At 45.5% G+C, this 12,310-nt stretch overlaps 1 long non-coding RNA gene across 1 annotated transcript; it reads right to left on the bottom strand.

Moving 5' to 3' along the window:
- Positions 1 to 758: 758 nt before the first annotated feature.
- On the bottom strand, positions 759 to 9,085 carry LOC130572837 (uncharacterized). The gene is made up of 4 exons (XR_008965264.1): positions 8,955 to 9,085; positions 5,844 to 5,930; positions 3,553 to 3,634; positions 759 to 2,455 (listed from the first exon to the last, which is right to left on the bottom strand). It is a non-coding gene; the product is annotated as an uncharacterized LOC130572837 (long non-coding RNA).
- Positions 9,086 to 12,310: the final 3,225 nt, after the last annotated feature.

Below are 12,310 nucleotides of genomic sequence, written 5' to 3'. Positions count from 1 at the left end.
TTTATCTTCAAGCAACAAAAACTCGGCTTTCTTAGAGACAAATACCTCAGACATTATATTTTAGGAACAGTTAAGAGTGTGAAGGACTCAGCTCATCCAATTCAAAAGCATAGAAATCGTGGTAAAGATGCAGTATTCCTTTACACCTTCAAATGGCTGTCAACACTTTCATGATAACTTCCATTTCCAACTCCAGAAATACTCAGAWGAAATAGGTGCCCAAACTTTATCAAAGTTGTATTTCCAGACAAGTACTTGGCTGTTAGCTCATATGCTGCTTCATCAGTTTTATTGATAAAGGCACAGAGATGTCATCTGAGTTGTTTATTTCATGTCTTTTCAAAGTCATTCCATTTTAACACTAGGATGTCATTCCACTACTACCACTTCAACTTATTTTTGCACATAAAAGAGCAAAAATTCAGCATTCCAATATGCAGAAAATCTGGTAATTAAATGGCTGCTATTGACTGGAGGGGGTGAAGCACCTACCATGGGTATATATGCCAGGCACAAGAGTGTAGAAGACATCAGAGCTTCATCTCACATCCCTTCGGTGACTGACCCAAGGCTGAGAAAGGTAAAGTCTCTTAGCAGGTGCTTTCTCCAGCAGCTCAGGCAGGAGAAGGTGAGAGTGTAGCCAGCAAACTTCTCACTCTGATTTGCCAGGAGGCACAGCCACACAGGAGCCACAAGAGGAGCAAGAGCCTGCAGAATGTTTGAGTCACAGGAATGTTTTCTTTCTTTATGTCAAAAAAAAAAAAAAACAACCCCAAAACTTAAATGATTTACATATGAATTGCTTCTAATGAGGACACACAAGATCAGTTTTCCTGCAGACTTTCAACAAGGCCAAAATTAAGGATACAATTACATGGCAGAATACTAGACTGAGATCTTCATGGTTTTTATGTCAACAGTGAAGTCAGCCACTGCTGGTGGGTGGGAGCAGCTCTCTTTAGGGATGTTGAGCTGGTTGATTTTCTGATTACTTCAGAGGATTTTAAAAATAGCAGATTATAATAACAGGCCTGTAAGACTCTCTAGCAGCTTTCTGATTAATGTCAGGCTCAAGTTATATGCTAAGTTCTTGTCCATAAGGTATGCTGCTCAGACATTTTCTAGATGCTGTTTTAACCTGTGTCTTCTGAGTCACATTAGTCAGAAGAATTGGCCTGTAATTTAATTATTGCAAATGGTGCATTGGTGAGTTATTTCCTAGGAGAGAGAGTTAAGAAAACCCAACGCTGCAATTAATGCTGAAATGGAACCTTTTCACTTTGGCCTTTTGAAAATTTTTCCATATGTCAGAAGCCAAGTGAGACTGAGAGAGTTTAGAAAATTCTATTAGAAAGTCATCTTCAACCAGAGCTTTCCCAGAGACTAGAGGTTTTATGACTCCTTTTTATTTCTTCCTCTGCTTTGGGACTACATAACTCTTCTCTAATTTTCTGCAGAATTACAGGTATTTCCAATTTACTTCAGAGACCTCGAGCCTGTTCAGCTGTACAAATGACTCAGACCAGTTAAAGGATTTTAGAACTCAAGAGGGATATCTTTAAGGCCTACAGTGTTTGTAGCTTGTTGAGCAGATGACCATCACTGGAATCATATAACATGCTGTGCTTGCTTTCCTCCCTGAACTGTTCTGCCAATGCTTCACAGACCTTTTCTCATGGCTCTTATTTTCTATTTTTYCCCACTATTTTCTAAGCAAAAGGACCCTCCACTTTTAATTCCCATAGAATTGGAATAATGATCCAAGCCCAAACAAGCAAGACACTCTCACTCCATTGCTTCCTCATAACCAAGCAGCTTGAAAATTTAGAACAGAAACATTTGGGACCTGAGCAGATTAAACAACAAAATCAGCASTGTAAAGGATTCTCAGTGGGGTTCTGAAACTGCTCTCAAACTGAAGCAAGAAGTCTGGAAAGGTTTTAAAGCTCTGTTATGTCCTAAAACTCCATGAGATGAAAAGCACAGAAAGTTCTGTGACCCACCCTTCCAGCCCTCCTGTACCACCCTCTTTCACCTCCACTGTATCTTCTGGGTGCTTTGGGCCATCCACAGATGAAGAGCAGGCATTGCTGTCCCTCCTGGGGGCTGAGATGTGCTCTGACCMTGCCTGACTGACCCCAACAATCCCRGATACACGCTAAGCTGGCGAGTGTGCCTGGGCTTCTCCCTTCTCCCTTCAGAGCTCTCCAGGRCACAGCTGCACAGGTGCCCTACACTGTGCAGGTGGCTCATGGACCTGGAACAGGAATGAGCTCGAGACCCCCCTTCCAGGCACCTTTGTGTGTGAGGTCTCTGCCACTCAGCAACGTGGCTGAACTGGGCTACCATCGCCTTCACTCCCTTCAATTACTGCTCTCCAGGGACAGCATTTCATGCGATCCATGAAATATCCAAGTGATTCTTCTTTTTGGCCTGTGGAGTGTTTATCTTCTGTCTGACAAAACAAAAAGTTCAGAAATAGAATGGAATAGGAAAAAATGACAGAATAGTAAAAATGAAAAAAATGCAGAAGATAAGGCAAGTCAGAGTGCCACAATGCAAAATTTTAATGTGCGACACCACTGAACCCTTGATCCTGTGAAATGTGTGGGGCACACCTGGGAATCTGTTTTACTTTCGAGGAGAGAAAACAGTATTATTTTTAATACCTTTATTTTCTAACTTCCTTTTGCTAAAAACATGTTTGTTTTTAAATTAATTGCATTGGGAAAAGGTAAGATAAATAGGAACAGTGGAGTTGGAGGAAAAAGAAATACTAATTGAAAAAAGAAATGAACCATGCACCCAACAGAACATGGTGGAGACCAGGTTTCTGCCCTTCAGCTGTTTCTGGAGGCTGAAGGGGAACAAATGGGCTSAACTGGTTCTTCCCTTCACAGCTGGTTGCACCAGAAGATCTGCACCTTTTGTCATTCAAAGTACAGAGCAATACACAAGGAGATGTAAACATAATGAGCCACAATCTATGTAAGCCAGGTTTTTCACTTGAAAATATGCTGTATTTGGAAAATTTGAAGTCTGGCATGCCAAAGCCTGGAGTTGGACTGGAGGCAATGTTTCTGCTGTGGGGGAGCTAGTTGTTGAAAACTATTTCCAGTAGGCTCTGTTCTCCACCACTTCAATCCACTGTCTACAAACCGGGGAACTGATGCTGGTGTTGGCAAAGTGGCTTTGCTGTTCCGGGTGGACTCATAGCGGGAAACCCCACCAGCTATAAAAATCCCTCCTCTCTACCCACCCTCCCCTTCTCTCTCCCCCTAGAAGTCCTGCTCACTCAATGTATCTGYATCCCACTGGAGACAGATGCATTTCTTCAGCTGTGTGCCCCAGCTCCCTCCAGTGAGTATCCAGCAGCCAGGCTGGGCTTTGGTGGTCACACTGCGCTTGTTCTGCTCTGCACACACCAGCTCAGAGCCTCGAAAGTCCTGACCACCACATGTGTTTGATTCTGAGAGCAATTCAGACTTGTGCTTGGCTCACAGAGCAGACATGCCTTTTGTTTCCAGGGTACATATTTTCAGTGTGTCCTACCTGGTCACAGTTTTGAGATCAGGCTGTTCCTGCATTGCAGTACAACAAGCGAAGGCAGATGATCCAGTCCTCATGGTTTTGCCTGGAGAGATATAAATCACATTGTTGCTATTATTTCTTCACATGTTGTGTCACTTGCTGAACAATTAAGTGCGTGCTACTGAAGGATTAATAAGTGAGCCAAGGCTACAGAACATAATGCGACTTCACAGGAGGAGATGACAACACAATTTTTTAACAGTGTATTATTATTTAATGCAAAACCAGCTGATGCAAAAATCAATTCCATGCTAAATTGTGTTTTCCTCTTTGGTCCTTTTAAACTATTTTTTTTAAAGAAGTGGTAAAGATACCAATATCTTCATTSCTTTTAAACTTAGAACAAAAATAAAAAAATGGGRAACATACCAACAGCCCATAGATAATCTCTAAATAATGTGTTACAGACTGATGGTAAGTGGCAATCTCACAAACCCATATTTATTTTAAAAACCTCATATGTTTACATTATATAGACTATCAATTACAACAGCTGAAAGTAAAATAAATGTCATGAATATAAACCTACTTTACTATCCATTACATCTCATCTTTGTGAGAAATTGGTATTGTTACTCCAAGCTGTATTCCTTATAAAGTTATCACAAACTGTGCACTTCAGCAATATCAAAATCTAAATACCTACATCCAAAATATGAACAATTATAAAAAGGCATATTATAAACGATACATTAATTAATAAAACCCACTAGTTTCAGACCTTTTTGTGGTGGAATTCTATTTATTGTGCTTTGGAAGGTAAGTTAACAGATTTATCTTCACAAAATTGCACTTCTTTCAGTAAAGGTGAGTCTCTGGGCTGTGATTTTGGACAGTGTATTTATAATATAGAACACCTCAAMATTAAGATGCCTGGAACCCAGAGTTGGTAAAATCCAGTCAGACAATTCAGAAGTTTTCTCTTTGGCTCTCTCCAGTAAGTGCTTGAGGGCCAAAGGGTGCTGGTCCGTCCCAGCTCCCAGGGTGCTACCAGGAGGAGCACATCTGCAGGAGCACTGGCTCTGGCAGCCCCTGCCTGACAGAACCAAACAAACATCWGTGTGACATCCTTGTTGGTGACATGGACAGTGGGACCGAGGGCACCCCCAGTGAGTTTGCTGATGACACAAAGCTGTGCGGTGCCGTTCACATAKGGAGGGAAGGGATGGCATCCAGAGGGACCTGGACRGGCTGGAGAGGTGGGGCTGTGAACCTCATSAAGTTCAGCAAGGCCAASTGCAAGGTCCAACATGTGCATCAGGGCAACCCCAASARATACAGCCTGRGCAGAGAATGGACTGAGAGCAGCCCTGAGGAGAAGGGCTGGGGCTGYTGGTGGAGGAGAAGCTCAGCRAGACACAGCAAAGTGCACTCACAGTCCAGAGAGCCATTTGTGACCTGGGCTGCACCAAAAGCAGTGTGGCCAGAAGGGTGAGGGAGGGGATTCTGCCCCTCTGCTCTGCTCTGCTCTGCTCTGCTCTGCTCTGCTCTGCTGTGGTGTAACCCCAACACAAGAAGGACTTTGTACCTGTTGGAGCAAGTCCAGAGAAGGATCTCAAAGCGGAGGGTCATCAGAGAGCTGGGCATCTCTTCTGTGAAAACAGGATGAGAGAGATGAGGTTGCTCAGCCCAGAGAAGACAGAGAAGGCTCTGGGAAGACTTACAGGAATTTTCCAGTATCTAAAGGGAGCTGCAAGACAGCTGGAGAGGGACTTTTTACAAGGAAGTGATAGGACAATGGAGAATGGCTTAGGGCAGGTTTAGATCAGATATTAGGAAGAAATTCTTTACTGAGGATRGTGAAGTACTGKAATATGTTGTCCAGAGAAATTGTGGATGTYGCTTCCCAGGCTGGRTGGGRATCYGAGCARCCARGTCTAGAGAAAGGTGTCCCTGCCCATGGCAGAAGGTTGGAACTAGATGATCTTTAAAGGTCCCTTGCATCTCAAACCATTCTATGATTCTACTAAATCACCCTTCCCTCCTGGCAGAGGAGGTTGCTCCCCTCTCTATRGAAAATGCTCTGCTGTTGCTAGCATAATTACACTGCAGAAAAATTCCTTTCCAAACAATTTAGTCTTTATTTATTCAGAAGCAAAAATAAAAATGCTAGAAGGTAAAGGCTAATGAGACACTAGCATGGGAATTATTTTAAAGGAACAAAATACTTWGTGTGTTTCTAAGGGTGCAACAAGCCCTTAGAGAGTCCTTCAGAGCAAAATTTCCTGAGGACCTTGATTGTGTTCACATACCTTCATAGTGGGAAAGATGCTGGTCCATCATCACAATAAGAAGGCAGGATACCAGTTAATTGAAAGGATTAGACACAGCATGGGCAGCTGGGGAAAGCAAGCAGGCAGAGAAGACAAATAAGTGCCTTTTGTTTTCATGGTAAGATCATATTTATATAAAAACCAAACATGGTTTTTGAATCTGAAGTTGAAACTATTCCATATTCCCTCTCTGTGGTYCCACTATTTGTCTAGTTTACAAAGCTCCTTCTCACATATATGGAACATTCCTCATTTAGCTGCATTTTGGGTTAGTATCTTCATATACAAATAAGCTAAATTAGGGTATGCCTTTCTATGTAACTGGCACAGTGAGCTGGGGAATAAGCACGCTTGCCAAGTGTGCATGGATCAGGCTCCTGGCAAATGGAGACTTTGGCTGTTCGTTGTGATGACACCCAGGAAAGGAATGATGCAATACAGRGCTCAGGGCTCTCGTGTGTTGCCTCTGCCACCATCCCTCTCAGACAGGGTGAGAGCTGCTCCGTGTCTCCCTTTGCTCCTCTCAATTACAGCACAGTCAGTAACACATCATCTGAGGGGTTTGAGGCTAAACTCTTGTAAACCAGTTTTGATTCCTTCCATCATGTCTCTCATTAAGTGTAAAGAGCCTCCAGGGAAAGGCAGCTGATTAAACAGATTCCTCAGTGACATAATGAATTTACAAAGCCCTCCGGTTTTGCTGGGGATGTTTTGGGAAAAATATCTTCAGCCACCAAAGGCAAAGCCCACTGAGAAGGAGAATYACTTCATTTCCTCTGCCTTGGGGTCTGACAAATATTCCCCACCCTGTGGGGGCTCAGAGGAGATCCTTGTTGAGCACTGGAAGGGAGAAGGGGCAGGGACATGGCCACCCACCCATCCATCCATCCATCCATCCATCCAGCCATCCATCCATCCATCCATCCACCCATCCAGACAGCCATCCATCCATCCATCCATCCACCCATCCAGACAGACAGCCATCCAGCCAGCACAGCACACCCTGTCCTCACATTGAAGGGAGGGGGTCACAGCCTCCTTGCTTTCCTTGGCAGATGCATCCCAGCCCAGTTCCATCAGCTTTCTCACAGCAAAGCYCTCCAAGGCAAGCTCTGCTCACAGAGAGGTATTGCCTCTCGGCRCAGGAAAGAAGGATGAGGCTTTTTCCAGCATCCAGATCCTGTTTTTAATGTGACTCAGCTCTGCAGAGTCCATAAGGAAGRCACGGGTTGTGCTTTATTAGCACTTAGGTTAATGTTTGGAAATAACAAGACTGATGGTTTTATCTGTTTAATCACTTGGTGCTGCCAAGAGCGACCATAAGCACAGCCCAATGGTGCATGAAGGGAGTGCAGCCTGACATTAGTTTGCCACCACTAAAATCCAAACATTAGCACACAAGTTGTGTAGCAGGCTGGCAGGGGCAGGCAGCCAGAGCACTGCTGTTGGAGTGACTCAATGGTTATAATTTTTCCTCRTGGAGATTTTGAACCTCCTTGCAATGGAAGGAAATAGGGATGGATGAGGTGGGCTAATTTTGAAGTTTGGCAGTTCATTTGTGTTTGCCCAGCTTTCCTATGGCCTTGGMTGAACTAGGCTACAGAGCTAAGGGCTGAAAGGCTTCTCTAGTTCTTCCCAAATTTTCACTTGCTTTTCAGTCCTGCCCTCTCTTTTTTTCTCAWATCTCCTCAGCTACATTCTTTAGCAAGCAGGAGCTGCAATGCAGATTCACCCCATGGAAGCCGGTGAGGCTGCTGAATGGCCATATGCAGCCAGCAGCAGCTGTAGCAATCCATCACTGAAAAGCAATGGGATGGCTGGATCATGCGGTCACCTGGCACCCAGACAGCCCTGGAAGTGGCAGATGCCATCAGTGCAGAGAGCAGAATAAGAGACAACAGGAGTCAACAGACACAGGGGTGTTTTCTTAGCAGAGGACAGCTACCTCAGCKAGTGTTTATCCCCATTTATCACTAAATAAGTGCAGCTGTTAGGCCCACTGATCCTTTSAAACATATGTGGAGCAGAGTTTGGMGAATTTTGGCAGAGTTACTCGGAACACCTCTCCTTCTGTACACAAAATCAGGGGGRAGAAAAGCCTCTGAAATAATCAGAGCAGAGTTGTGCTCCAAGCAAAGCTTCCTTGGACGTGCAAACACATGCCTCACCCGCTCCTGGGAAGTGTGGCTGTGCACACCATGGCTCAGCTGCCCGGCRCTTCCACCCAACAAGTGTGGAAAAAGTGCTGCAGAGCTCAGAGCTGGACACACAGAATGTTTTTTGTAGCAAATCCTCAGCTGCCACACAGGTGGGCTGTCACAGAGGGGACTGGCTAAAAGAAACAGCATTGGCAGGGCTGGCAGACCACAAACACCAGGACCTGACACTCTCAAAGCTCCCACAACCACCCTGCATCTGATTCCTTCCTCTTGTTTGTACTCTGTTGGTGTTTACTCTTTCCAGTCAAAAAGGCAGTAGCAGCCCATGCTCTTGATCACCTCATGAGCCTGAAGATGCTGTCAGGAGCTGCCCATGGCTTTAGCATGCCGGATCAACATTTTAAATCCCTTTTCCTCTGCCAGAGCTCTGCTGTTTGCTAGCACAAAAATAAGCAGAGTCTGAGCTCTGCCTACTCTCCCYGCTTTTCCTCAAATACGTACCAGAAAAATAGCTGGAGCACAACTCCCACACACTGTACAAGATCCAGACTTTAGCAGTCCTAAAACAAGCTTTTTCCTGTCCCAAGCCTATGCTAGAACTAGTCAAAATTTAACACCTGCAAGATCGTAACATTTTTGGAGGAGAGGAAGTAAGGGTGGGAATTCCRAATAAACCTGAACACACCCAAACCATGCTGCCACTTCCATAAATAACAGAATCCCAGAATACTAAGCCAAAATAAAAAATAGAATAGAAGTCTTATCACCACCTCTTTAACCCTAACCTGAAGGCCACCTCTGCTCCAGAACTACATAGCTTCCCTCCAGGTTCACATTTTCAGCCTTGCCATCTTTAATGAGAAACTTTTGCCAGCTGGATCCAGCTCCCAAAGCACAAGCTGTAAATGAGGACAGGCACCTGGGGACCTACCTGCCTGTCTCAGGAGAAGAATTTGGTTTGTCTTTCCAATCCCCCACGCTCCAGAGTCCTTTGAGGATGCGATAAGGGCATGSCAGAGCACCTGGCAGCAAGAGCAGATGAAAAGGGAGGGGACTGATGAAGCTGAGATGTGGGTGGTAGCAGGTTGGAGAAAAGGGTTAGAATTATAGAATTGTTTGTCAGAAAGGATATCTGAAATTACCAATTTCAGCTGTTGACTGCCAAGTCCACCACAAAACCATGTCCCCAATTATCACATCCACAAGTCTTTTAAATACCTCCAGAGATAAGGACTCAACCACCTCTCTGGAMAGTCTGTTCCAACGCTTAACAACCCTTTTAGTGAAGATTTTTTCCCTAATATCTGATTTTAACCTTTCATGGTGCAATTTGAGGCCATTTCCATTTATCCCGTCTCATGTTATCTGGGAGARRAGRCYGAYCKYCACCTGACTACAACCTCCTTTCAAGCCGTTGTAGGGAGGGATAAGGTCTCTCCTGAGCCTCCTTTTCTCCAGGCTGARCAGCCCCATCTCCCTCAGCCACTCCTTGTAAGATTTGTGCTCCAGACCCTTCACCAGCTCCGTTGCCCTTCTTTGGATGCTCTCCAGTGCTTTGGGATCTTTGTTGTAGTGAGGGGCCCAGAACTGGRSACAGGATTCGAGGTGCAGCCTCACCRGTGCCAAGTGCAGGGGACACTGCTGGCCACACTATTCCCGTTCCAGGCCAGGYTGCCATTGGCCTTCTTGGCCACCTGGGCACAGCTGGCTCATGTTCAGCCAATGTTGACCAGACCCCCCAGGTCTTTTCTGCCCGGCACTTTCCAGCCACTGTTCCCCAGCCTGTGGCGCTGCCTGGGGTTGTTGTGACCCAAGGACAGGACCCGGCACGTGGCCTTATTGAACCCCACCCCACTGACCTCAGCCCATCAATGCAGCCTGTCCAGATCCTCTGCAGAGCCYTCCTGCCCTCCAGCAGAYCAACACTCCTGCCTACCTTGGTGTCTCAACCCCCTCACCCAAGTCATCGATTACACACTAAACTGGCCCAGCCCTGATCCAGGGGACACCATCCGTGACCGGCTGCCAGCGGGATGTGGCACCAGTCACCGCCACTCCCCAGGCCCAGCCATCCAGCCAGTTTTTAACCCAGTGAAAAATGCACCAGGCCAAGGCATGAGCAGACAATTTATCCAGGAGAATGCTGTAGGAAATGGTGTTTAAGGATTTACTAAAGTCTGGGTAAACTCTATTGACAGCTTTCCCCTTATCCCCTAAATGGGGTCACCTTATGGCAAACTGCAGTCAGGTTGGTCAAGCAGGACCTGCTTTTCATGAACTCGCCCTGGCTGGGACTCGTTTCCCAGTTGTCCTGTAAATACCCTGTGATGGAACCCATGATATCTGCTCCATAATAACCTTCTCTAGGACCAAGGTCAGACTTACAGGCCTGCAGTTCCCGGGATCCTCCTTCCTTCYCTTCTTATGGATGGGTGCCAMATTTGGTAATCTCCAGYCTACAGGGACCTCCCRAGTYAGCMAGGACTGCTGGTAAATKATGRAAAGTGGCTTGGTGAAYACTTCTGCCAGCTCCCACAGGACCCGTGGGTGGATCTCATCCAGCCCTATAAATTTGTGTGTATCTACATGGTGTCACAGGTCACTGACCATTTCCCCTAGGATCATGAGGGCTCTGTTCTGTTCCCCATCTGTGTCTTCCAGCTCTGGGCACTGGGTGCCCCAACARCCACTGGTCATGTTAAAGACTGAGGCAAAGAAGGCATTGAGTACTTCAGTCTTATCCTCATCCTTTGTCATTATGTCCCCTCCACACCCAATAAAGGATGGAGATCTTCATTAGCCCTCCTGCTGTTGACGATGTATTTATAGAAACACTTTTATTGTCTCTTACTGCAGTAAATCTGGATAAAGTTCTATTTGGGCTTTGGTACTTCTAATTTACTCTCTGCAYAACCTCACAACATCCTTGCAGTCCTCCTGAGTTGGCTGCCCCTTCTTCCAAAGGTCATGAACTCTCTTTCCATCCCCAAATTCCAGYCAAAGCTCTCTGTTTAGCGAAGCTGGTATTCTTCCCCACTGGCTCATCTCTCAGCACACTGGGACAGCCTACCCCTGTGCCTTCAGGATTTTCTTCTTGAAGAAAGTTCCTGGACCCATTTGCCCTTCAGSACTGACTACCATGGGGCTCTGTCAACCAGCCCCCTAGACAGGTCAAAGTCTGCCTTTCAGAAAACCAGTGCCTTGCTGGYCTTTACCCTGATTCTTATCCATAARCACTCAACCCTACTGTCACCATCAGCAAGCTCCAGAAAATCAAAACACTCCCAAACACACAGGGGGGCACCACTCTMTTCTTCCTTGCCTATTCCTTCTGATTGGTGTCCTCATATATGAGAATTCAGCTTTGGTTCCAAGTCTGAGAAGAGAGTGTGGGGTGCTGGTGCCCATTTAGCAAGGCAACATCTTTGTTTTAYAGTTTTGTTTTTCATTATACCTTTTTTTCCCCCCCCTTTTTCACTTGCTGCATTTAAGTCACAGCTTGTTGGGAAGGGAAGGCTTCAGTTTCTCACGAAGTAACTGTTCAGTCAAAGCCCAACTTTAAAAATACATTTTCTAAATATGCACTATTCACTGTTGTCCTCAGTAATTTGATTGGCAGAAATAAGAACTGCAAAAACAGATCTTGTCAGTCATTCTTAAGCCTTCCTTAATATGGAAGCAATCACCTGCCATTCCAAGATTTTTTGCAAGGGACACAGTGGGCTTAATAAAATGCACACACCTGCAGTCTCAACTTCTTTTTATTTTCTGGTAAAAAAGATTTTGTGGGGATTGCAAGAGTGCATGGGCAAGATAAGAGACCCTTCCAGGTGGCACCTGAAAATGCATCCTGGCCTACTTCCATAATTTTCTGGAAAAGCTCTGCATATATGCACACTGGCCCAGCTCTGAGTGTCTGTCTCACGGGATCCAAAGGATGAGAGTGTGTTTGTGTGCCAGGGCAGCACTGCATGTGCAGCACCCTGAGACCGTGGGACATGAAAGACACCCACATTGGTTCTGTTTCAGGTCATTTATGCTCTGTGGCCCAACATGCAGGAGATTTTGCTCTTTGCTATTTCAAGGCTCAGCTTTTTCTTCAGGAGGCTCAGCAGTGGGTTGGGGTTTATTCATACATGGCCACCACTTGTATGTAGTGACACAAATTCTGTGTCATGCAACAYCTGCCCATTTCAGACTCATCCTTCAGAAGTGGTGAATGTCCGTGGCACTGCCTGTACTCTGAGGGACATGGAGACACTCAGCAGCTTTAAAAGACCAAGAAGA

This window comes from Malurus melanocephalus, unplaced genomic scaffold, assembly GCF_030028575.1.
Source record: "Malurus melanocephalus ecotype Western Australia unplaced genomic scaffold, MMel_1.1 scaffold_43, whole genome shotgun sequence".
Classification (NCBI taxonomy): Eukaryota; Metazoa; Chordata; class Aves; order Passeriformes; family Maluridae; genus Malurus; species Malurus melanocephalus.
This window is presented reverse-complemented; position numbering and strand designations above follow the sequence as displayed.